Raw genomic sequence first — 26,419 nt, forward strand, 5'->3', positions numbered from 1 at the left:
CTATCTCGCAAGACTGTACCCAAAGCCCTGGCAAGCCCTCCATATAGCAACATCTCGCAAGACTGCTATCCAAAGCCCGCTAAATAGCAACTATCTCGCAAGACTGTACCCAAAGCCCTGGCAAGCCCTCCACATAGCAACATCTCGCAAGACTGCTATCCAAAGCCCGCTAAATAGCAACTATCTCGCAAGACTGTACCCAAAGCCCTGGCAAGCCCTCCACATAGCAACTCCTCGCATGACTGCTATCCAAAGCCCCCTAAATAGCAACTATCTCGCAAGACTGTACCCAAAGCCCTGGCAAGCCCTCGACATAGCAACATCTCGCATGACTGCTATCCAAAGGCCCCTAAATAGCAACTATCTCGCAAGACTGTACCCAAAGCCCGGGCAAGACCTCCACATAGCAACATCTCGCAAGACTGCTATCCAAAGCCCGCTAAATAGCAACTATCTCGCAAGACTGTACCCAAAGCCCTGGCAAGCCCTCCACATAGCAACATCTCGCAAGACTGTACCCAAAGCCCTGGCAAGCCCTCCACATAGCAACATCTCGCAAGACTGCTATCCAAAGCCCGCTAAATAGCAACTATCTCGCAAGACTGTACCCAAAGCCCTGGCAAGCCCTCCACATAGCAACATCTCGCAAGACTGCTATCCAAAGCCCGCTAAATAGCAACTATCTCGCAAGACTGTACCCAAAGCCCTGGCAAGCCCTCCACATAGCAACATCTCGCAAGACTGCTATCCAAAGCCCGCTAAATAGCAACTATCTCGCAAGACTGCTACCCAAAGCCCTGGCAAGCCCTCCACATAGCAACATCTCGCAAGACTGCTATCCAAAGCCCGCTAAATAGCAACTATCTCGCAAGACTGTACCCAAAGCCCTGGCAAGCCTTCCACATAGCAACATCTCGCAAGACTGCTATCCAAAGCCCGCTAAATAGCAACTATCTCGCAAGACTGCTACCCAGAGCCCTGGCAAGCCCTCCACATAGCAACATCTCGCAAGACTGCTATCCAAAGCCCTGGCAAGCCCTCCAGATATCAACATCTCGCAAGACTGCTATCCAAAGCCCTCCAGATAGCAACATCTCGCAAGACTGCTATCCAAAGCCCTGGCAAGCCCTCCAGATAGTAACTATCTCGCAAGAATGCTATCCAAAGCCCTCCAGATAGCAACATCTCGCAAGACTGCTATCCAAAGCCTGCTAAATGGCAATATATCTCGCAAGACTGCTACCCAAAGCCCTGGCAAGCCCTCCACATAGCAACATCTCGCAAAACTGCTGTCCAAAGCCCGCTAAATAGCAACTATCTCGCAAGACTGTACCCGGAGCCCTGGCAAGCCCTCCACATAGCAACATCTCGCAAGACTGCTATCCAAAGCCCGCTAAATAGCAACTATCTCGCAAGACTGCTACCCAAAGCCCTGGCAAGCCCTCCACATAGCAACATCTCGCAAGACTGCTATCCAAAGCCCGCTAAATAGCAACTATCTCGCAAGACTGCTACCCAAAGCCCTGGCAAGCCCTCCACATAGCAACATCTCGCAAGACTGCTATCCAAAGCCCGCTAAATAGCAACTATCTCGCAAGACTGCTACCCAAAGCCCTGGCAAGCCCTCCACATAGCAACATCTCGCAAAACTGCTATCCAAAGCCCGCTAAATAGCAACTATCTCACAAGACTGCTACCCAAAGCCCTGGCAAGCCCTCCTGATAGCAACATATCGCAAGACTGCTAACCAAAGCCCGCTAAATAGCAACATCTCGCAAGACTGCTATCCAAAGCCCGCTAAATAGTAACTATCTCGCAAGACTGCTACCCAAAGCCATGACAAGCCCTCCAGATAGCAACATCTCGCAAGTCTGCTATCCAAAGCCCGCTAAATAGCAACTATCTCGCAAGACTGCTACCCAAAGCCCTGGCAAGCCCTCCAAATAGTAACTATCTCGCAAGAATGCTATCCAAAGCCCTACCAAGCTCTCCAGATAGCAACATCTCGCAAGACTGCTATCCAAAGCCCGATAAATAACAACTATCTCGCAAGACTGATACCCAAAGCCCTGGCTAGCCCTCCAGATATGTAACATCTCGCAACACTGCTACCCATAGCCCTAGCAAGCCCTCCAGATAGCAACTATCTCGCAATACTGCTACCCAAAGTCCTGGCCAGCCCTCCAGATAGTAACTATCCCGCAAGAATGCTATCCAAAGCCCTAGCAAGCCCTCCAGATAGCAACATCTCGCAAGACTGCTATTCAAAGCCCGCTGAATAGCAACTATCTCGCAAGACTGCTACCCAAAGCCCTGACAAGACCACCAGATAGTAACTATCTCGCAAGAGTGCTATCCAAAGCCCTACCAAGCCCTCCAGATAGCAACATCTCGCAAGACTGCTATCCAAAGCCCGCTAAATAGCAACTATCTCACAAGACTAATACCCAAAGCCCTGGCTAGCCCTCCAGATAGTAACTATCTCGCAAAACTGCTACCCAAAGCCCTGGAAAGCCCACCAAATAGCAACTATCTCGCAAGAATGCTATCCAAAGCCCTACCAAGCTCTCCAGATAGCAACATCTCGCAAGACTGCTATCCAAAGCCCGATAAATAGCAACTATCTCGCAAGACTGATACCCAAAGCCCTGACAAGCCCTCCAGATAGTAACTATCTCGCAAGACTGCTACCCAAGCCCTGGAAAGCCCACCAAATAGCAACTATCTCGCAAGACTGCTACCCAAAGCCCTGGAAAGCCCACCAAATAGTAACTATCTCGCAAGACTGCTATCCAAAGCCCTACCAAGCTCTCCAGATAGCAACATCTCGCAAGACTGCTATCCAAAGCCTGATAAATAGCAACTATCTCGCAAGACTGATACCCAAAGCCCTGGCTAGCCCTCCAGATAGTAACTATCTCGCAAGACTGCTACCCAAAGCCCTGGAAAACCCACCAAATAGCAACTATCTCGCAAGACTGCTACCCAAAGCCCTGGAAAGCCCACCAAATAGTAACTATCTCGCAAGACTGCTATCCAAAGCCCTACCAAGCTCTCCAGATAGCAACATCTCGCAAGACTGCTATCCAAAGCCCGATGAATAGCAACTATCTTGCAAGACTGCTACCCAAAGCCCTCACAAGCCCTCCAGATAGTAACTATCTCGCAAGAGTGCTATCCAAAGCCCTACCAAGCCCTCCAGATAGCAACATCTCGCAAGACTGCTATCCAAAGCCCGCTAAATAGCAACTATCTTGCAAGACTAATATCCAAAGCCCTGGCTAGCCCTGCAGATAGTAACTATCTCGCAAGACTGCTACCCAAAGCCCTGGAAAGCCCACCAAATAGCAACTATCTCGCAAACTGCTACCCAAAGCCCTGGCAAGCCCTCCAAATAGTAACTATCTCGCAAGAATGCTATCCAATGCCCTACCAAGCTCTCCAGATAGCAACATCTCGCAAGACTGCTATCCAAAGCCCGATAAATAGCAACTATCTCGCAAGACTGATACCCAAAGCCCTGGCTAGCCCTCCAGATATGTAACATCTCGCAACACTGCTACCCAAAGCCCTGGCAAGCCCTCCAGATAGCAACTATCTCGCAATACTGCTACCCAAAGCCCTGGCCAGCCCTCCAGATAGTAACTATCCCGCAAGAATGCTATCCAAAGCCCTAGCAAGCCCTACAGATAGCAACATCTCGCAAGACTGCTATTCAAAGCCCGCTGAATAGCAACTATCTCACAAGACTGCTACCCAAAGCCCTGACAAGCCCTCCAGATAGTAACTATCTCGCAATAGTGCTATCCAAAGCCCTACCAAGCCCTCCAGATAGCAACATCTCGCAAGACTGCTATCCAAAGCCCGCTAAATAGCAACTATCTCGCAAGACTAATACCTAAAGCCCTGGCTAGCCCTCCAGATAGTAACTATCTCGCAAGACTGCTACCCAAAGCCCTGGAAAGCTCACCAAATAGCAACTATCTCGCAAGACTGCTACCCAAAGCCCTGGAAAGCCCACCAAATAGCAACTATCTCGCAAGACTGCTACCCAAAGCCCTGGAAAGCCCACCAAATAGCAACTATCTCGCAAGATTGCTACCCAAACCCCTGGAAAGCCCACCAAATATCAACTATCTCGCAAGACTGCTACCCAAAGCCCTGGCAAGCCCTCCAGATAGCAACATCTCGCAAGACTGCTATCCAAAGCCCGCTAAATAGCAACTATCTCGCAAGACTGCTACCCAAAGCCCTGGAAAGCCCTCCAGATAGCAACATCTTGCAAGACTTATCCAAAGCCCCCTAAATAGCAACTATCTCACAAGACTGTACCCAAAGCCCTGGCAAGCCCTCCTCATAGCAACATCTCGCAAGACTGCTATCCAAAGCCCGCTGAATAGCAACTATCTCGCAAGATTGCTACACAAAGCCCTGACAAGCCCTCCACATAGCAACTATCTCGCAAGACTGTACCGAAAGCCCTGGGAAGCCCTCCAGATAGCAATATCTCGCAAGATTGCTATCCAAAGCCCGCTAAATAGCAACATCTCGCAAGACTGCTATCCAAAGCCCGCTAAATAGCAACATCTCGCAAGACTGCTATCCAAAGCCCGCTAAATAACAACTATCTCACAAGACTGCTACCCAAAGCCATGGCAAGCCCTCCATATAGCAACATCTCGCAAGTCTTCTATCCAAAGCCCGCTAAATAGCAACTATCTCGCAAGACTGCTACCCAAAGCCCTGGCAAGCCCTCCAGATAGTAACTATCTCGCAAGAATGCTATCCAAAGCCCTACCAAGCTCTCCAGATAGCAACATCTAGCAAGGCTGCTATCCAAAGCCCGATAAATAGCAACTATCTCGCAAGACTGATACCCAAAGCCCTGGCTAGCCCTCCAGATATGTAACATCTCGCAACACTGCTACCCAAAGCCCTGGCAAGCCCTCCCGATAGCAACTATCCCGCAAGAATGCTATCCAAAGCCCTAGCAAGCCCTCCAGATAGCAACATCTCGCAAGACTGCTATTCAAAGCCCGCTAAATAGCAACTATCTCGCAAAGACTGCTACCCAAAGCCCTGACAAGCCCTCCAGATAGTAACTATCTCGGAAGAATGCTATCCAAAGCCCTACCAAGCCCTCCAGATAGCAACATCTCGCAAGACTGCTATCCAAAGCCCGCTAAATAGCAACTATCTTGCAAGACTAATACCCAAAGCCCTGGCTAGCCCTCCAGATAGTAACTATCTCACAAAACTGCTACCCAAAGCCCTGGAAAGCCCACCAAATAGCAACTATCTCGCAAGACTGCTACCCAAAGCCCTGACAAGCCCTCCAGATAGCAACATCTCGCAAGACTGCTATCCAAAGCCCGCTAAATAGCAACTATCTCGCAAGACTGCTACCCAAAGCCCTGGAAAGCCCTACAGATAGCAACATCTCGCAAGACTGTTATCCAAATCCCGCTAAATAGCAACTATCTCGCAAGACTGATACCCAAAGCCCTGGCAAGCCCTCCAGATAGCAATATCTCGCAAGACTGCTATCCAAAGCCCGCTAAATAGCAACTATCTCGCAAGACTGCTACCCAAAGCCCTGGTAAGCCCTCCAGATAGCAACATCTCGCAAGATTGCTATCCAAAGCCCGCTAAATAGCAACTATCTCGCAAGACTGCTACCCAAAGCCCTGGAAAGCCCTCCAGATAGCAACATCTCGCAAGACTGTTATCCAAAGCCCGCTAAATAGCAACTATCTCACAAGACTGTACCCAAAGCCCTGGCAAGCCCTCCAGATAGCAACATCTCGCAAGACTGCTATCCAAAGCCTGCTGAATAGCAACTATCTCGCAACACTGCTACCCAAAGCCCTGGCAAACCCTCCAGATAGCAACATCTCGCAAGACTGCTATTCAAAGCCCGCTAAATAGCAACTATCTCGCAAGACTGCTACCCAAAGCCCTGGCAAGCCCTCCAGATAGTAACTATCTCGCAAGAATGCCATCCAAAGCCCTCCAGATAGCAACATCTCGCAAGACTGCTATCCAAAGCCCGCTGAATAGCAACTATCTCACAAGACTGCTACCCAAAGCCCTGGCAAGCCCTCCAGGTAGCAACATCTCGCAAGACTGCTATTCAAAGCCCGCTGAATAGCAACTATCTTGCAAGACTGCTACCCAAAGCCCTGGCAAGCCCTCCAGATAGCAACATCTCGCAAGACTGCTATTCAAAGCCCGCTAAATAGCAACTATCTCGCAAGACTACTACCCAAAGCCCTGGCAAGCCCTCCAGATAGTAACTATCTCGCAAGAATACTATCCAAAGCCCTACCAAGCTCTCCAGATGGCAACATCTCGCAAGACTGCTATCCAAAGCCCGCTAAATTGCAACTATCAAAAAATACTGCTACCCAAAGCCCTGGCAAGCCCTCCAGATAGTAACTATCTCACAAGAATGCTATCCAAAGCCCTACCAAGCTCTCCAGATAGCAACATCTTGCCAGACTGCTATCCAAAGCCCGATAAATAGCAACTATCTCGCAAGACTGATACCCAAAGCCCTGGCTAGCCCTCCAGATAGTAACTATCTCGCAAGACTGCTACCCAAAGCCCTGACAAGCCCTCCAGATAGTAACTATCTCGCAAGACTGCTACCCAAAGCCCTGACAAGTCCTCCAGATAGTAACTACAGTACCTCGCAAGACTGCTACCCAAAGCACTGACAAGTCCTCCAGATAGTAACTACAGTACCTCGCAAGACTGCTACCCAAAGCCCTGACAAGTCCTCCAGATAGTAACTACAGTACCTCGCAAGACTGCTACCCAAAGCCCTGACAAGTCCTCCAGATAGTAACTACAGTACCTCGCAAGACTGCTACCCAAAGCCCTTACAAGCCGACCAGATAGTAATTATTTCGTAAGACCGCTACCCAAAGCCCTGGCAAGCCCTTCAGATAGTAACTATATCGCAAGGCTGCTACCCAAAGCCCCGACAAGCCGAACAGATAGTAACTATCTCATAAGACTACTACCCAAAACCCTGGCAAGCCCTCCAGAGAGTAACTATCTCACAAGACTGCTACCCCAAGCCCTGAGAAGCCGACCAGATAGTAACTATCTCATAAGACTACTACCCAAATCCCTGGCAAGCCCTCCAGATAGTAACTATCTCGCAAGACTGCTACCCCAAGCCATGTGAAGCCGACCAGATAATAGCTATCTCGTAATACTACTACCCAAAGACCTGGCAAACCCTCCAGATAGCAATTATCACGCAAGACTGCTACCTAAAGCCCTGACAAGCCCACCAGATAGTAACTATCTCGTAAAACTACGACCCAAAGCCCTGACAAGACCACCAGATAGTAACTATATCGCAAGACTGCTACCCAAAGCCCTCCAGATAGCAACTATCTCGCAAGACTGCTACCCAAAGCCCTGACAAGCCTACCAGATAGTAACTATTTTGCAAGACTGCTACCCAAAGACCTGACAAGCCCACCAGATCGATACTATTTCGCAAGAATTCTACCCAAAGCCCTGGCAAGCCCTCCCGATAGTATCTATCTCGCAAGACTGCTACCCAAAGCCCTGGAAAGCCCACCAAATAGCAACTATCTCACAAGACTGCTACCCAAAGCCCTGGAAAGCCCACCAAATAGCAACTATCTCGCAAGACTGCTACCAAAAGCCCTGACAAGCCCTCCAGATAGCAACATCTCGCAAGACTGCCCTCCAGATAGCAACATCTCGCAAGACTGCTATCCAAAGCCCGCTAAATAGCAACTACCCCGCAAGACTGCTACCCAAAGCCCTGGAAAGCCCTCGAGATAGCAACATCTCGCAAGACTATTATCCAAAGCCCGCTAAATAGCAACTATCTCACAAGACTGTACCCAAAGCCCTGGCAAGCCCTCCAGAGAGCAAAATCTCACAAGACTGCTATCCAAAGCCCGCTAAATAACAACTATCTCGCAAGACCGATACCCAAAGCCCTGGCAAGCCCTCCAGATAGTAACTATCTCCCAAGAATGCTATCCAAAGCCCTAGCAAGCCCTCCAGATAGCAACATCTCGCAAGACTGCTATCCAAAGCCCGCTAAATAGCAACTATCTCACAAGACCGATACCCAAAGCCCTGGCAAGCCCTCCAGATAGTAACTATCTTGCAAGAATGCTATCCAAAGCCCTAGCAAGCCCTCCAGATAGCAACATCTCGCAAGACTGCTATCCAAAGCCCGCTAAATAGCAACTATCTCCCAAGACTGATACCCAAAGCCCTGACAAGCCCTCCAGATAGTAACTATCTTGCAAGACTGCTACCCCAAGCCCTGAGAAGCCGACCAGATAGTAACAATCTCGTAAGACTACTACCCAAAGCCCTGGCAAGCCCTCCAGATAGCAACTATCTCGCAAGACTGCTACCCAAAGCCTTGACAAGCCTACCAGATAGCAACTATCTTGCAAGACTCCTACCCAAAGCCCCGACAAGCCCTCCAGATAGCAACTATCTCGCAAGCCCTGGCAAGCCCACCAGATAGCAACTATCTTGCAAGACTGCTACCCAAAGCCCTGGCAAGCCCTCCCGATAGTAACTATGTCGCAAGACTGCTACCCAAAGACCTGGCAAGCCCTCCAGATAACAACTATCTCGCAAGCCCTGGCAAGCCCACCAGATAGTAACCTTCTCGCAAGACTGCTACCCAAAGCCCTGGCAAGCCAACCAGATAGTTACTATCTCGCAAGACTGCTACCCAAAGCCCTGGCAAGCCCACCAGATAGCAACTATCTTGCAAGACTGCTACCCAAAGCCCTGACAAGCCCTCCAGATAGTAACTATCTCGCAAGACTGCTACCGAAAGCCCTGGTAAGCCCTCCAGATAGTACCTATCTCGCAAGACTGCAGTCCAAAGCCCTGGAAAGCCCTCCTGATAGTAACTATCTCGCAAGACAGCTACCCAAAGCTCCGGCAAGCCCTGCAGAGAGCAATTATCTTGAAAGACTGCTACCCAAAGCCCTGGCAAGACCTCCAGATAGAAACTATCACGTAAGACTGCTACTCACAGCGCTGACAAGCCCTCCAGATAGTAACTATCTCGCAAGTCTGCTACCAAAAGCCCTGGCAAGCCCTCCAGATAACTATCTCGCAAGGCTGCTACCCAAAGCCCTGGCAAGCCCTCCAGACAGCAATTATCTCGAAAGACTGCTACCCAAAGCCCTGGCAAGACCTCCAGATAGTACCTATCTCGCAAGACTGCAGTCCAAAGCCCTGGAAAGCCCTCCTGATAGTAACTATCTCGCAAGACAGCTACCCAAAGCTCCGGCAAGCCCTGCAGAGAGCAATTATCTTGAAAGACTGCTACCCAAAGCCCTGGCAAGCCCACCAGATAACAACTATCTTGCAAGACTGCTACCCAAAGCCCTGACAAGCCCTCCAGATAGTAACTATCTCGCAAGACTGCTACCCAAAGCCCTGGTAAGCCCTCCAGATAGTACCTATCTCGCAAGACTGCAGTCCAAAGCCCTGGAAAGCCCTCCTGATAGTAACTATCTCGCAAGACAGCTACCCAAAGCTCCGGCAAGCCCTGCAGAGAGCAATTATCTTGAAAGACTGCTACCCAAAGCCCTGGCAAGCCCTCCAGATAGAAACTATCACGTAAGACTGCTACTCACAGCGCTGACAAGCCCTCCAGATAGTAACTATCTCGCAAGTCTGCTACCCAAAGCCCTGGCAAGCCCTCCAGATAACTATCTCGCAAGGCTGCTACCCAAAGCCCTGGCAAGCCCTCCAGACAGCAATTATCTCGAAAGACTGCTACCCAAAGCCCTGACAAGACCTCCAAATGCAATAAGTCCATGTTTCCTAGACCTTCTTAAATGGCTTGAATGAACAACAGGGGGGTCTACTGTTCTATGACTGGGTTATATTCCAAAAATATAGTTACATAGTTATTTCCATTATATATATTGCCAACCACTTGCTCTATTATATAGGGGAGATTGTACATAATCTCAGTTGGTTGCAAGTGCCCTTTGGTCATTATTAAGTGGATGTGATCAATTATGAGTGGCACAGGCAAGGGGCAACACATGGACTATCATATGCATATGATCACTGCCCAAGCTGACCTATTCACCCAGGCTAGATCCAAAGATTGCCATGAAATGGCCGCTAATGATTATCAGGTTGTACGATAGGCTCCCCCAAACCCTTTACTTCTAGCTCCCCCAAAATACCTCAATTTTAGCACCAAAGGAACAGAGGTTGAACGCTTGTTAAAACCTTTTCAAGCTACGACAAGGGGTTTCAAGGGTCCCTACACTCTTATCAAATAAGCTCACAGAAAATTATGGAGTTGCAAGCATGCCTAAACCTCTATCAAATATAGTGGCTTCAAATACCAAAATGTAAAATGAACTAGTGTAAGAAGCTTTGAATATATAGAAATAAACTTAAACAAAACCCTAACAACATTATAACAACAAACCTCTAAAAACAAATGTCAGTGTGTTCTTTAAAGAATTCAGTGAACTCATTGTGATGGCTATCATGGAGAATAATGAATTAGTTATTTGTGGAGTGACGATTTAACAGTAAATGAGCAATACGTCATATGAAATGTCGAATGCTTTGAACGAACATCATAAAATGACTGTGGAGGTCCCGTAGAGAGTAGGGTTCCCCTGCTTTATAGGATAGGAAAAACACCCGTCAAAGTAAATTATCTCTAGGTTGTTGCAGTTGTCCGTTGAAAGTTTTATGAACATTAAATAAGTTCTTATTATTTTATGTGGTTGCAAGTGTCCCAAAATAATTATTAACTAAATACTTAACTGTAATCTCATGGTGTTGGGAGTTTAAAGGCTTAAAGACTACTCATGAATGGCAGGGGTGAGGGAGAGATATTGCTACATCTAGCAGGTCAATGCCCTAGATACTGACCATTTACACATGATCAGCACCCAAGCTAGGACCAAGGAGGGCCAGCCAATGGCTACTGATGACTCAGCAGATAAACCTATAGGCTTCCCCAATCCCCCATCCTTAGCTCACAAGGATGGTGAGGTTGCAACAACCAAAGAAAGTAACGAATTTGAAAGGGACTCGAACCCCAGTCTGGCGTTCACCAGTTAGGGACGTTACCACATCGGCCACCAAATAGATTTATATTTCTTGCATTTATTATACAAATGCATATTTCCTAAGGTCTTGCAAAAAATTCTCGATCAATATAAAATTCTACATAACCTCATTCATTATCAAATAAGTGCAAATTACTCCTTGGGGTTTAGGAAAACCTAAATCATTAGGGTCTATTATTTAACGAACCTCCTGGATCTGTAAAATAAAAATCTTACTTTTTTTTTTTTTTTTTTTGGGGGGGGGCGGTTGTAAAAATACCCAGCATCAAGCAGAAGATTGAAATATCACTGAAAAAGTCCCTTGCAAAAATTAAGTCTAAACCATTACAGTACCTGCGGATTACATTGTGGGGTTAAAAAAAACCATTATGGTGCAATAACACATTAACTGCTTTGGTGAACTTTATCTCATGGGTGTGTTTAAGACCGTATCCTTTACCAAGTTACCTCTTTGCTTCCAAAAAAGTAATCGGTTATAAAATCGAAAAAGTAATCATTTATAAAATCGAAAATATTAATACGTTATAAAATCGCAAAGAGTAATCCGTTATAAAATCGAAATAAAGTAATCCGACATAAACTTGGAAAAATTAATCCGTTAAATAATCGAAAAAAAGTAATCTGTTATAAAACCCCCCCAAAAAAACTAATCCCTTATAAAACGAAAAATGTAATAAGTTATAAAATCGAAAAATTAATCCGTTATAAAATCGAAAAAAGTAGTTATAAAATAAAAAAAAAAGTAATCCATTATAAAACAAAAAAGCAATCATCTATAAAATCGAAAAGAGTAATTTCCTAAAATCAAAGAGTAATTAGTTATAAAATAAAAAAGTAATCCTTTACAAAATCGAAAATGTAATCCTTTATAAAATCGAAAAAAGTAATCTTATAAAATCGGAAAGAAGTAATCAGCTAAAAAATCGAAAAGAATAATCCATTATAAAACTGAAAAGAATAATCCGTTATATAATAGAAAAGAAATAATCCATTATAAATAGAAATAAAAAATCCATAATAAAATCGGAAAAAGTAATGTTATAAAATCAAGAAAAAGTAATCCGTTATAAAATCTAAAAAAAAGTAATTCGCTATAAAATCGAAACAAGTAATCCATTACAAAATACAGTAAAACATTATAAAATAAAGTAATCGTTATAAATTATAAAGAAATCAGTTATCAAATAAAAAAAAAATCCGCTGTAAACTCGAAAAAAGTAATACGTTATACAATCGAAAAAAGTATTTTTTTTTTTAAATCAAAGTAATTGTTTATAAAATCGAAAAGTAATCTGTTATAAAATATAAAATAATCATTTTCAGAGATGAAAAAAGTTTTCCGCTATAAAATCGAAAAAAGCAATCCGTTATAAAATCAAAGAAAGCAATCCGTTATAAAATCGAAAAAAAGTAATGTTATAAAATGGAAAATTGTAATCCGTTATAAAATCAAAGTTATCCATTCTAAAATCAAAACTAGTAATCGAAAAAGTAATGAGTTATAGAATAAAAAAGTAATCAGTTATAAAATAAAATAAAAAAATAATCGTTTATAAAATAAAAAAGTGATCAATAATAAAATGAAAAAGTAATCACTTATAAGATCGAAAAAGTAAGGTTATAAAATCGAAAAAGTAATCCGCTAAAAAATAAAAAAGTAATGTTATAAAACGAAAAGGGACCAAACCGTTACGAAATAGGTGCGCATTACCTGATGGGTTTGCAAACAATCCTGGACCTGCAAAATATCTGTTATTAAGTGCACTTTACCTTGTAAAGTTTGCATCAAATTCAAACCCCTGGACATTCAAAACTGCATACTTTTTATCAAAAAAGTGCATATAACAGTGTATTTTCAAAAGCCCTAACCTTCCCTAAATAAGTTTATATTACCTAGCGAGTTCGCTTAAGTTACATCCCGGGTTTGTAGAGTACAAACCACTAAAATAAGTGCATATTACATATTGAGTTCAATAAAGGCTAATTCCTGAATAAATAAGTACACATTACATCACAGGCTTACATAAGGCGTCTCCATTATTCAAGTACACGTCACCTCGTGATCTCACATAATTTGGTCGATCTTCAGAAACATTCCTTCCTGGATAATGAAATAATCACCTATACGAAAGGAGAATGGGATAAGCTACTGCATATGAAAGTATAGTCATTAAATTATTATCATTGTTACTTGCTAAGCTACAACCCTAGTTGGAAAAGCAGGCTGCTACAAGCCCAGGGGCTCCAACAGGGAAAATAGCTCAGTGAGGAAAGGAAACATAGAAAAGGAAATTCTAAAAAAAGCAACATTAAAATAAATATCTCCTATATAAACTATGAAAAAAGAAGGAAAAGAAAAAAAAAAAGAGTTAGAGAAATAAGATAGTGTGCCCGAGTGTTCCCTCAAGCAAGGGAACTAACCCATGACAGTTTAAGACCATGCTACAGAGGCTATGGCACTACCCAAGATTAGAGAACAATGGTTTGATTTTGGAGTGTCCTTCTAGAAGAGCTGCTTACCATGGCTAAAGTCTTATTAACCCTTACAAAGAGTAAAGCGGCCACTGAACAATTACAGTGCAGTAAGAAGAATTGTTTGGTAATCTCAGTGTTGGTAGGTGTATGAGGACAGAGGAGAATATGTAAAGAATAGGCCAAACTATTCGGTGTGTGTGTGTGTGTGTGTGTGGGCAAAGGGAAACCCGTTGCCAAATCAATTCAAACTAGGACATTTGAATGCAGATAAAAATGGCAATTACAAAACTCCCTAGTCTTTAATTCAGTAAAATTTTCTGGACTCCCAGAGGATCGCAAAATATATCGCCAATGACTGAATTTTGCACTGAATAGGCTATTAGGCCTACTGACGCAGGTTCAAATACAAATTCAAATCATATGCTTATGTAAAAACCATCCAAATTATGTTAAAGTATTTGTGGTCCCCAAAATTCCATAGAACATCGCTGGGTAATGATCTGAAAACCAAAATAAAACACAGACATGAAAGTCTTGACTTTTCATATTGACGTATTTCTTATCAGACGTTAAACATAAATCATAATTCAAAATAGAATTTCACAGATAAAAGAGTAAATGGGATGTATATGATAGAATACGGCAGTGTAAAGAGGGGGGGGGGGATCGCAGGAGGGCGTTAGCATCCCCCCCCCCCCTTTTGATGTAAGTAGGTAAGGACACGGATTTCAGGTTAGGTTAGGGGGGGGAGTTTAGGTTAGTTGATGTTCATTTTTAACGAACGCGGGAGGAACTAGCCGCTGATATACAAAGACTACAAGTAAATATTCATTTCTCCTATAAATGACCAAAGAATGCTATGCAAGATCTGAAAATATGAATACTTAGAGATGAACAAAAATGTCAAATGTTCAAAACCAGCCGATGAGGTCTAGACAAATCACTGTTCACCAATAAAAATTGCGAGTAGGGCCTAACTGATCAAACACTATCACAGCTCATTACCTATTTCTTATAACAGAGCCACAACATTACCTTCCGTTTAATCACTAATATTATCTCACAATTTTATCAAACTGAGTTTTATACGCCGAAGTTTTAACTCGTCTTGTCCACGAAAGCCTGAAGTCCAATTCCAGACTAGTAAAAACACCAGACCAAAGACTATATATTGAAGGAAGATAGGAAGGCTCAGGCTTTTAACACACAAATGAGTGTGCCATGAAAAGATGCCAGATACTCCCATGCGAAACGAATGGCTCCATCTGTTGAGCGAGCAACCAAACATTCAGAGCGGTAATGCTGACGGGTATATAGGATGGAATTCGATTGTAAATTTTGCGACATATTTGTTCATAATTTGCATTACTATGTCAGTATATTTTACTCATATATTCATGATATTCTAAAATTTTAGGTAACTAAATTGCAAATTATGTTTCTCAGTCTATTTTTCAGAAATTCAATAGCTATATCTCTTATGATTTAGTTAATTTTCTTGCAAATTTAAGTATTGTACAGTATATTACAACCATTTTTAAATGTTCTATACAATACCACATTCGAATAAATTAAAACATACTGTATATCTGATTTGTTAAACTTAGCCACAAATGCTTATGTGTAGGCATACATTTAATTACAGTTTGTGGGCCACTGTAAGATGGAGAGATATTAGGTGTATAAAAACACAATTGTATTTCATTTTTATTGAAATGGAAAAGCATGATGCACTCATGTATAGTTTAGTATTATAAACTAATAAATGTATAAATGTACAATCAGAAGGATCAAAATAACACAAAATTGTATCACACACAAAAATAATCAAAAGGGGGTTGGAAATAGAAATAAGTTAGCATACAAGCCAAGAAAAAATGAAAAACTAAAGAGATTTACTGTGGATGCTTTGCCCTAATCTTACATCCAATATCAGTGGGGCTTACTCATTAGCAGCACATACTGCATGTATTATACTGTTTGTACTCACCGTTCTTTATCCTTAAGGAACCTGTGAAATACCAAATGAGGATCGGTTTCTTTTTGGTTATGTCACACAGCACACTTCTTTACTGTCGGCGCCATGATTTCGTTTGAGTCAACTGTCAAATTCTGAATATAAACAAACAGACGACAAACGATGTATACCTACAACGCCATCTGAAATCGGAGCAACCAACTATTGTGTTCACTTTGGAGTTGCCAACTAGCGTATTAACATTCTATTTTGAGCCTTCCTATCTTCCTTAAGTGAAGTCACGTGCTCACGACTCACGTCATCCAGTAACGTATTGGAACATCCTCCCATTATAGTCTTTAACTCTTTCTACTTACTTTCATACTATTCTTTCACTATCATCCCCCCCTTAAATGTGAAGACTATTTCCAAACGCCATGGAACATACCAGAATAAAATAAGATCATTATAATTAGGATTCAGTATTAGTTTTAGAATATTTTCGATATATTCTCAAAATCTATAGCGTTGGGGGTTGGTGGATGGATAAGGGGTAGTAGGGGACTACTCTCATGTGTGGGGAATGGGGGGGGGGGGAGTGAGAGAAAGGTGTGGTACCATACTGTAAAATTGTTAATTGGTAGTTTGACTAACAGTGGTTTTGTACAAGTAGTTACAGTAAGGACCAAAATACAATCAAGTTCATGAATATAAATCTTGGTGGTGTTGATAATAATAAAAATAATAATCATTATTATTATTATCATTATTATTATTATTATGATATTTCCTTTTCTTGTTTATGGGGTCAACAATACAAACAACATAACAGCAACAAATGAGACACGTATATACGAATGTATATATATATATATATATATATATATATATATATATATATATATATATATATATATATATATATATATATATATATATATATATATGTGTGTATATATATATATATATATATATATATATATATATATATATATATATATATATATATATATATATATATATATATATATATATAGAGAGAGAGAGAGAGAGAGAGAGAGAGAGAGAGAGAGAGAGAGAGATACACATACATATATATATATATATATATATATATATATATATATATATATATATATATATATATATATATATATATATATATATATATAGAGAGAGAGAGAGAGAGAGAGAGAGAGAGAGAGAGGAGAGAGAGAGAGAGAGAGTGATATATATATATATATATATATATATATATATATATATATATATATATATATATATATATATATATATATATATATATATATATATATATGTGTGTGTGTATAAAGTATGTAAATATGTATATATATAGATATATATGCATGTATGTATGTAGAGACAATATATATATATATATATATATATATATATATATATATATATATATATATATATATATATATATATATATATATATATATATATATATATATATATATATATATAGAGAGAGAGAGAGAGAGAGAGAGAGAGAGAGAGAGAGAGAGAGAGAGAGAGAGAGAGAGAGAGAGAGAGGAAATAGTAGTCTTGGGTATTTCATCAACTAACCACTGCTTATGCCTGAATTGCTAAAAATATCAATTTCGATCCTCATTAATATCACTAAATCGAAAATCAGATGAAAATTTCGGAATTCGTTCGTAAACAGAATACATTTCTGCTATTTATAGGACAAAACTATTACGCGGTTTGATATAAGCTGCTTTAGTAAAGTCACCCCTGTAAACCTCTTACGCAGTTTTCTCTTATTGAAAAGTCTGGCGTTAAATGGGGAGTGCATGTACGTATGCTTTTATAAAACCATAATGTGAGTGATGTTAAGATTAATATCTTAAAAAAAGTTTCAATCGTTAAAAGTAGCTCTCGTGTTTTAGATGTCTTTCACTGAATTCATCTAAAAAAATTTCTAATTCGTTATTATATGTATGGCCTAAAATAGGCCACGTTAGTTTATATAAATATTATATATATATATATATATATATATATATATATATATATATATATATATATATATATATATATATATATATATATATATATATATATATATATATATATAATCATCTTCATCATCACTTTCTGCTACCCCTCGATTAGATTTTCCAGTCATCTCTATCTTGAGCTTTTAATTCAATATTTCTCCATTCACCATCTTCTACTTCACGCTTCATAGTTCTCAGCCATGTAGGCTTGGGGAATTCCAACTCTTCTAGTGTGTGCCTTGTGGCGCCCAACTGGACGTTTGGTGAACTAATCTCTCTCGGGGTGTGGGAAGAGCATGCTCAAACCATCTCCATCTATCCCTCATTATGATCTCATCCACATATGGTCCTCGAGTAATCTCTTTTATAGTTTCATTTCCAAACTTGTCCAGCCATTTAACTCCCAATATTCTTCTGAGGCTTTGTTCTCAAATCTACAAAATCTGTTGGCGATTGTTTCATTGTCATACCGCGACTCATGTCCATATAGGAATACAGATCTAAACTAAACTGATATATAGCCTGATCTTCGTATGTAATTTATGGCGATGTTATTTCCAAATTTTACTTAAACTAGCCATTGTCTGATTTGCTTTTTTTCAATCTTTCACTAAACTCCAATTCTATTGACCTTATATTGGAGATCATAGTTACTGATTATTCAAATGATTCTATCTATTAATCCTTTCTCCTTCCCATGAAATCTCATCTTTCATCTTCCATTGCAAACTACTTTCTCATCATCTCTGTCTTTCTTCTATTTATCTTCAGCCCAACCTCGTGTGATATTTCATGCATTCTGGTAAGCAAGCATTGCAAATCCTGTGGTGTTCTACTAACAAGGACAGCATCATAAGCATACTCAAGGTCTGGTATATTCCTATCACCAATCCAGTCCAATCCTTCTCCACCATCTCTGACTGTTCTACGCATTACAAAATCTATGAGGAGGATAAACAACATAGGTGACAACACGTTCCCTTGGAGTACTTTGCTGTTCACTGGAAATTCATTTGATAGGACTCCACTAACATTAACTTTGCATTTCATATGCTTATGAACAGACTTAATCAAATTCACATATTTAAGATGAATTCCATAATTAAACAGGAATCTCCACAAAATTGCCGGCACACACTATCAAAGGCTTTTTCATAATCTACATATCCCATCAGAAGTGGATTTCTATATTCTATGCATCGCAGTACCACGTCTCAAAATGAATATATATATATATATATATATATATATATATATATATATATATATATATATATATATATATATATATATATATATATATATAACAAAAACAAATACAGCCGTTTCTAGTTCATTGCAGGATAAAAGATTCAGACATGTCAATTCATGTTTTGGGTTTGGTCAGTTTTTATCACAACCTTGGCCAGTGGCAGATTGGGGATGGTGGAAAATTTAAGTCTGATCGTTCACAGCAAACTAACTTAGTACGGATGGTCATGAATATTACAGATTTGCTGATCACTGTGATACGAAAACGTTTTCACCAGGTTAAGGTATCCTCGTTCAGAAGGGGGTAATATATATATATATATATATATATATATATATATATATATATATATATATATATATATATATATATATATATATATATCACTAACAAGTAACACTCGTGATTTTAATCAATTTAAATATCAACCACAATAGCATTTAATGCTGGATTCTATCTTGGGAATATATATCCACTGGACTTAATATATGGTGATAGCTTCTGGCTGGGCAGAGATTCGAACTCCTGCTTATTCAGCTGAATCCATGCCTGCGAGGACTCTACCAACTGAGCTATCTCTCTTGATAGCTCAGGTGATAGAGTCCTCGAAGGCATGGTTTCGGCTGAATAGGCAGGGGTTCGAATCTCTGCCCAGCCAGAAGCTATTACCATAAATTAATTCCAGTGGACATATATTCCCAAGATGGAATTCAGCATTAAATGCCATTGTGGTTGATATTTATACACACACAATGTGTGCGCGCACACACACACACACACATATATATATATATATATATATATATCTATATATATATATATATATATATATATATATATATATATATATATATATATATATATATATATATATATATATATATATATATATATAAAATTTCTTGGATCTCAGCATGCACCCCATGACGAGATTAAAATGAAGGGCCCAGGGATCCCGAATTCCTGTTGGGAATTCAAGATGTTCTGAGATGCAATCTGGAATTTCCTGGAATTTCATTGGATGCTGAGTGGATGATGTGGTTCGCCTCATTAATTCTGATGACTGTCTGTTTGTCTAATTGTCTGTTTTATTTTACGGAAATATGTACCTATTTGATGGATTCGTTCAATGTATGTGGGGATATTAAAGACTATAACCTGAACAGCAGTCGATCTCTCTCTCTCTCTCTCTCTCTCTCTCTCTCTCTCTCTCTCTCTCTCTCTCTCTCTCTCTCTCAAATTTCAATATATTAGGGGTTGTGGTGGCTAATGTGGTAGCGTCCCTGACTGGTGAACGCTAGACTAAGGTTCAAGTCGTGCTCAAACCCGTTAGTGCCTTTGGTGGCTGCAACCTCACCCTCCCTCTGAGCTAAGGATGGGAGGTTTTGGGGAGCCTATAGGTCTATCTCTTGAGTCATCAGCAGCCATTGCCTTGCCCTCCTTGGTCCTAGCTTGGGTGGAGAGTGGGCTTGGGCACTGATTATATGTATATATGGTCAGTCTCTAGGGCATTGTCCTGCTTGATAGGGCAATGTTACTGTCCCTTGCATCTGCCATTCATGAGCGACCTTTAAACCTTTAAATCCTTAATTGGTAACATCTTTATCTATCAAGCAAAGGGACCCAATTTCAAGTCAAGGTCGAAGACAGACGAATTTCACATCAGCTAATTTATGCATGTAACTATGTACCAGGTGGTTAGATGGCTATAGAGGGTTACAGCCGGGGAAAGAATGGGCAAAGCCTATCAAAAATTCTTTAATCTATGTAAGTATATACATATATAGATATTACGGTATATGTATATACAGTATACACATATACATGCACACAAACAAACAAACACACACACACACACACACACACACACACACACACACATATATATATATATATATATATATATATATATATATATATATATATATATATATATATATATATATATATATATATACATGATTCTGTCAAATTCTCAGCAGTAATTAAAACCCTTCAAAGACAAGGAATATATGTCACTTACGTTGGAATACTTGAAATTGTTATCTATACAGAAAGTACAGCAATCCGAAAACTACATAAAGATAATGAGTAAATTCAAATTGAGGAAGGAGTTAGGCAGGGAGACCCCATCTCTCATAAATCATTCACAGCATTCCTAGAAGAAGTTTAAAAAATAGATTTGGAAAATGTAGGAGTTAATATTAAGCGGGAATATCTTAACAAATTTTGCAGATGACACAGTTTTGTTTTGAGAATCATGAGAGGAATTACAAGAAAATATTAGAAGATCTGAATAGAAAAAGCAGAAATGTAGGACTTAAATAAATATTTGTAAATCTAAGAAAATGTTCAATGAAAATACAGACAACAATAAAGTTATAGATGAGCCTTTGGAAATTGTTAAGAATATACATACTTACGACAGACAGTGTGTGTTTCCCCAGGACATAAGACCACAATAAAAAGTAGGATAAACATGGAATGGAGAGGTTATGGAAAATGAAATGACACTTTCTCTAAAAAGAAAAGTATTCAATCAGATGGTCCTACCAGTTTTAACTTAGGTATCAGAAACTTGGTGTCTTACTAAAGCATTAGAACATAAGCTAGTTATAGCTCAAAGAACTATGGAAAGAATAATGATGAGACTAACACTAAGAGACAGAAGAAAGAGCAACATGGATACGAGAGCAAACTAAAACAGAATATATTCTAATAACTTGTAAGAATAAGAAAGGGATATGGGAAGGACAAATAATAAAAATGACAGTTAATAGATGGATTAAGAATATCAGAATGGGTCCATGGAGACTGCAAAAGAAGCAAGAGAAGACGATGGATCGACGAACATGTCTGAGGCATTTGTCTTTTGCATTTATTTCTAAAAACATCTGAGCTCCAAATTCCACTGACAAAAAGAAGTTGAGAGAGAGAGAGAGAGAGAGAGAGAGAGAGAGAGAGAGAGAGAGAGAGAGAGAGAGAGAGAGAGAGAGAGAGAGAGAGAGAGAGGAAAATGAAAAACGATTATAAAAAGTGTGTTCTCCCACCAGGAGCAACAAGTAGTGCACTGCGCAACCGCAAGATGGCAACAGGCTAGCGTTCACGCCGAGAGGTCCAAACTCCAAACCTTCCCACGTCAGTCTGCGGGAATCTCTCGCCGCAATTGGACGTGGAAAGCTAGGCTCTAAGCTCGTGATTCTCTTGACTGGAAACTATATCTGCTTCTTCTTGTTTCATTATGAAAACAAACTTTTATTGACTGGTGAAATTAATCTTTGCAATGTATTAAATTCAAAGTTGCGTTACTTTAGGTACAGAAAATTTGTAAGTATTCTTATTATACTAAAATTTCGATTCACGAATCTCTCTCTAGACACACACACACACACACACACACACACACATATATATATATATATATATATATATATATATATATATATATATATATATATATATATATATATATATATGCTATTCCTCACCAGGCACCAGCCACCCGTTGACACACTACCGGTAGAGAGTTATTGGGTCCTTTGACTGGCCGGTCAGTACTACATTGGATCCCTCTCTCTGATTACGGCTCATTTTCACCATGCCTACCCGTACACCGAATAGTCTGGCCTATTCTTTCCACATTTTCCTCTGAATTCTTACACCTGACAACACTGAGATTACTAAAAAAAAATTCTTCATCCAAAGGTATAACTACTCAAGCATAATTGTTCAGTGGCTATTTTCCTCGTGGCAAGGAAAAAAAAGAGACTTTAGCTATGGTAAGCAGCTCCTCTAAGAAAAAGACACTCCAAAATCAAACCATTGTTCTCTAGTCTTGGGTAGTACCATAGCCTCTGTACCATGGTCTTCCACTGTCTTGGGTTAGAGATATCTTGCTTGACGGTACACTTAAGAACACTATTCAATCTTAAGTCTCTTCTTGTTTTGTTAAAGTTTTTATAGTTCATGTAAAACTAATTTGTACACTCACACAAATATGGCATCTACATGTACACTCTGTCAGACTATTCTATCTTATTTTTCTTCCTCTTGTTATTTTGAAGTTTTTATCCTCTTGTTATTTTCAAGTTTTTATATTTATTTATGAAAGATTTATTTAATGTTATTATTGTTCTTAACTTCTCTTTTAGTTTTCCGTATTTCCTTTCCTCACTGGGCTATTTTCCCTGTTGGAGCCCTTGGGCTTATAGCATCCTGCTTTTCCAACTAGGATTGTAGCTTAGCAAGTCAAAATAATAATAATAATAATAATAATTATTATTATTATTACCATTATTATAACCATATTAAAAAGAAAATTAACTCGTTAAAAGTTAATTAATTTATCTTAGGACATGTTTATTACATTAATATCAATCCTAATTACTCATAAATAATTGATATGAGAAATGATGTTGCACAGCATATATATATATATATATATATATATATATATATATATATATATATATATATACATATATATATATATATATATATATATACATATGTGTGTGTGTAATATATATGTTTATATGATATATATCATATATATATACACACACATATATATAAATATACATATATATAATATATGTATATATATATATATATATATATATATATATATATATATATATATATATATATATATATATATATATGTGTGTGTGTATATATATATATATATATACATATATATATATATATATATATATATATATATATATATATATACATATATATATATATATATATATATATATATATATATATATACATATATATACATATATATATATATATATATATATATATATATATATATATATATATATATATATATTTATTTATCTATATATACATATGTGTGTATATATATGTATAAATGTATATATATATAATATATATATATATATATATATATATATATATATATATATATATATATATATATATATATACATATATATATATATTTATAATGAAAAGACAGTGTATAGTGGTGTCTAAATATCGAAGATAGTTTTTCTCAGGACACACTATCCTGCAGATAGTTTTCAGGATAACACCCAAAGTACATTTACTTTTCTCCATTCACTTCGCAACTCTTCTTCAGGACTACATTGTGTTTCGGAGTTTTGGAACTACACTTCAAAATAAAGGGTATGGTGGTGAAAATCTGTTACAAAAATATTTGGAAATTCGGAAAACATTCAACAAATATTGATAAATGAAAAATGTAGATTCTTTGAAATATAAACAAAAAAATTTAAGATAATCTTTGGACACCGCTAAGACTGTCTATTCATTATAAGCATAGAGTAACATGCCCAAGTTCCACATTATATATAAATGTATATATATATATATATATATATATATATATATATATATATATATATATATATATATATATATATATATATATATATATATCTTACTATGCTTTACAGAATGTTTGTCCCGCTGTCTTTATTAAATTCTAAAATTCTGTCTAGAATGTTTTGTAAATTACTACATAAAATTCACGCTTTTCGAAAATTTAGACAGGTATCCATCAATCCACAATAAGGATTATTATTATTATCATTATTATTATTATTATTATTATTATTATTATTAATATTATTATTATCATCATTTTCATTATTATTATTATTATTATTATTATTATTATTATTATTATTATTACTTGCTAAGCTACAATCCTAGTTGGAAAAGCAAGATGCTATAAGCCCAAGGGCTCCAACAGGGAAAAATAGAAAAGTACGGAAAGGAAACAATGAAATTAATACATTACGAAAGAAGTAATGCAATCCCAATAAAATATTCTAAGAACAGTAACAACATTAAATTATATCTTCCATATATAAAATATAAAAACTTGAAATAAAAACAGGAAAAAGATAAAAAAGATAGAAGAGATCAGAACTAAGATGGATTAGTTTGCCCAAGTGTACTCTCAAGCAAGAGAACTCAAACCCAAGACAGTGGATGACCATGGTACAGAGGCTATGGCACTACCCAAGAATGGTTTGATTTTTAGAAGAGCTGCTTACCATAGCTAAAGAGTCTCTTCTCTTCTATATATGCTAACTCCTCTCAGTCATATCTTTTGTGAGTCTACAGTAAATATTGACAGATGCATTTTAATAATATCACTGTTAATTAACGAGTCATTATAATCAATCAATCTTGAGCCTCTAATAGGAAGTGCTTGTCATATGTGAGGCGGAACTGTGAGCAATTCTCGCTCGTTTAATAACACGATTTTGAAGTTCCACAGCTTCAATTGGTCACTGGGACAGAGTCTTTTGGATTGTAAGAAAATCATTCAGTTAGTGTTAATGGGAATGATTTGTTATAAATTACACACACACACACACACACACACACACACACACACACACACATATATATATATATATATATATATATATATATATATATATATATATATATATATATATATATATATATACATACACACACATATATAGTATATAGTATACATATATATACACACATATATATATATATATATATATATATATATATATATATATATTATATATTCTATATATATATACATATATACAGTATATATATATATATATATATATATATATATATATATATATATATATATATATATATGTGTGTGTGTGTGTGTGTGTGTGTGTGTGTGTATCTTGAGAACGTAGAGGTACTTCGTAATTGAATAGAGAGAGTATTGACCTTTCACAAGAAAGACGATAATAAGCAATTAATTCCAAACCGGCTTCCCTTTTCAAAGGTAATAGTCCTCTCCAATTAGCCATATACAAATACACACACAAACAAATACGCTTAAGATGAGTACCAAATTATAATACGCCGTAAATACGGCCATAATTAAGAAGCTCATTATTATGTATGCATGTATGTATGATATCAATTTATTTTTCATTATGAATTTATTCCCTTTCTGATTGTGGATACCTTAAAGTTATGAAACGGTTTGCGTATCGCCTTGATCAGCAAAACTGTACCATACTAGGTTGGTTTGCTGTGAGCGATCAGACGAAAATCTCCTACCATCATCAATCCGCACTGGCCAGCGTGATGATAAAAACTGGCCAAATCCCAAACATCGATAGACATGTTAGAGAGTTATGGGAAAACCTTTGACTGGCCAAAGAGTAATACATTGGATCCTTCTCTCTGGTTACGCTTCACTTTCGCTTTGCCTACACATACACCGAATAATCTGGCCTATGCTTTACAGATTCTCCCCTATGCTCATACACCTGACAACACTGAGATTACCAAAAAATTCTTTTTTACCCAAGGGGTTAACTACTGCACTATAATTGTTCACTATCTACTCTCCTCTTGGTTAGGTTGGAAGAGACTCTTTAGCTATGGTAAGCAGCTCTTCTAGAAGGACAATCCAAAATCAAATCATTGTTCTCTAGTCTTGGGTAGTGCCATAGTCTCTGTACCATGCTCTTCCACTGTCTTGGGTTAGAATTCTCCTGATTGAGGGTACACTTGGGCACACTATTCTATCTTATTTCTCTTC

General features: G+C 38.4%; 1 long non-coding RNA gene across 1 annotated transcript in view; it reads right to left on the reverse strand.

Moving 5' to 3' along the window:
- LOC137658764 (uncharacterized) overlaps positions 1-14,788 on the reverse strand; it is a 53,690-nt gene extending 38,902 nt beyond the window's left edge. Inside the window, exon 1 of the long non-coding RNA XR_011047413.1 lies at positions 14,649-14,788. This is a non-coding gene — a long non-coding RNA (uncharacterized lncRNA). The remainder of the gene's footprint in view (positions 1-14,648) is intronic.
- Positions 14,789-26,419: the final 11,631 nt, after the last annotated feature.

This window comes from Palaemon carinicauda, chromosome 19 (assembly GCF_036898095.1).
Source record: "Palaemon carinicauda isolate YSFRI2023 chromosome 19, ASM3689809v2, whole genome shotgun sequence".
NCBI lineage: Eukaryota > Metazoa > Arthropoda > Malacostraca > Decapoda > Palaemonidae > Palaemon > Palaemon carinicauda.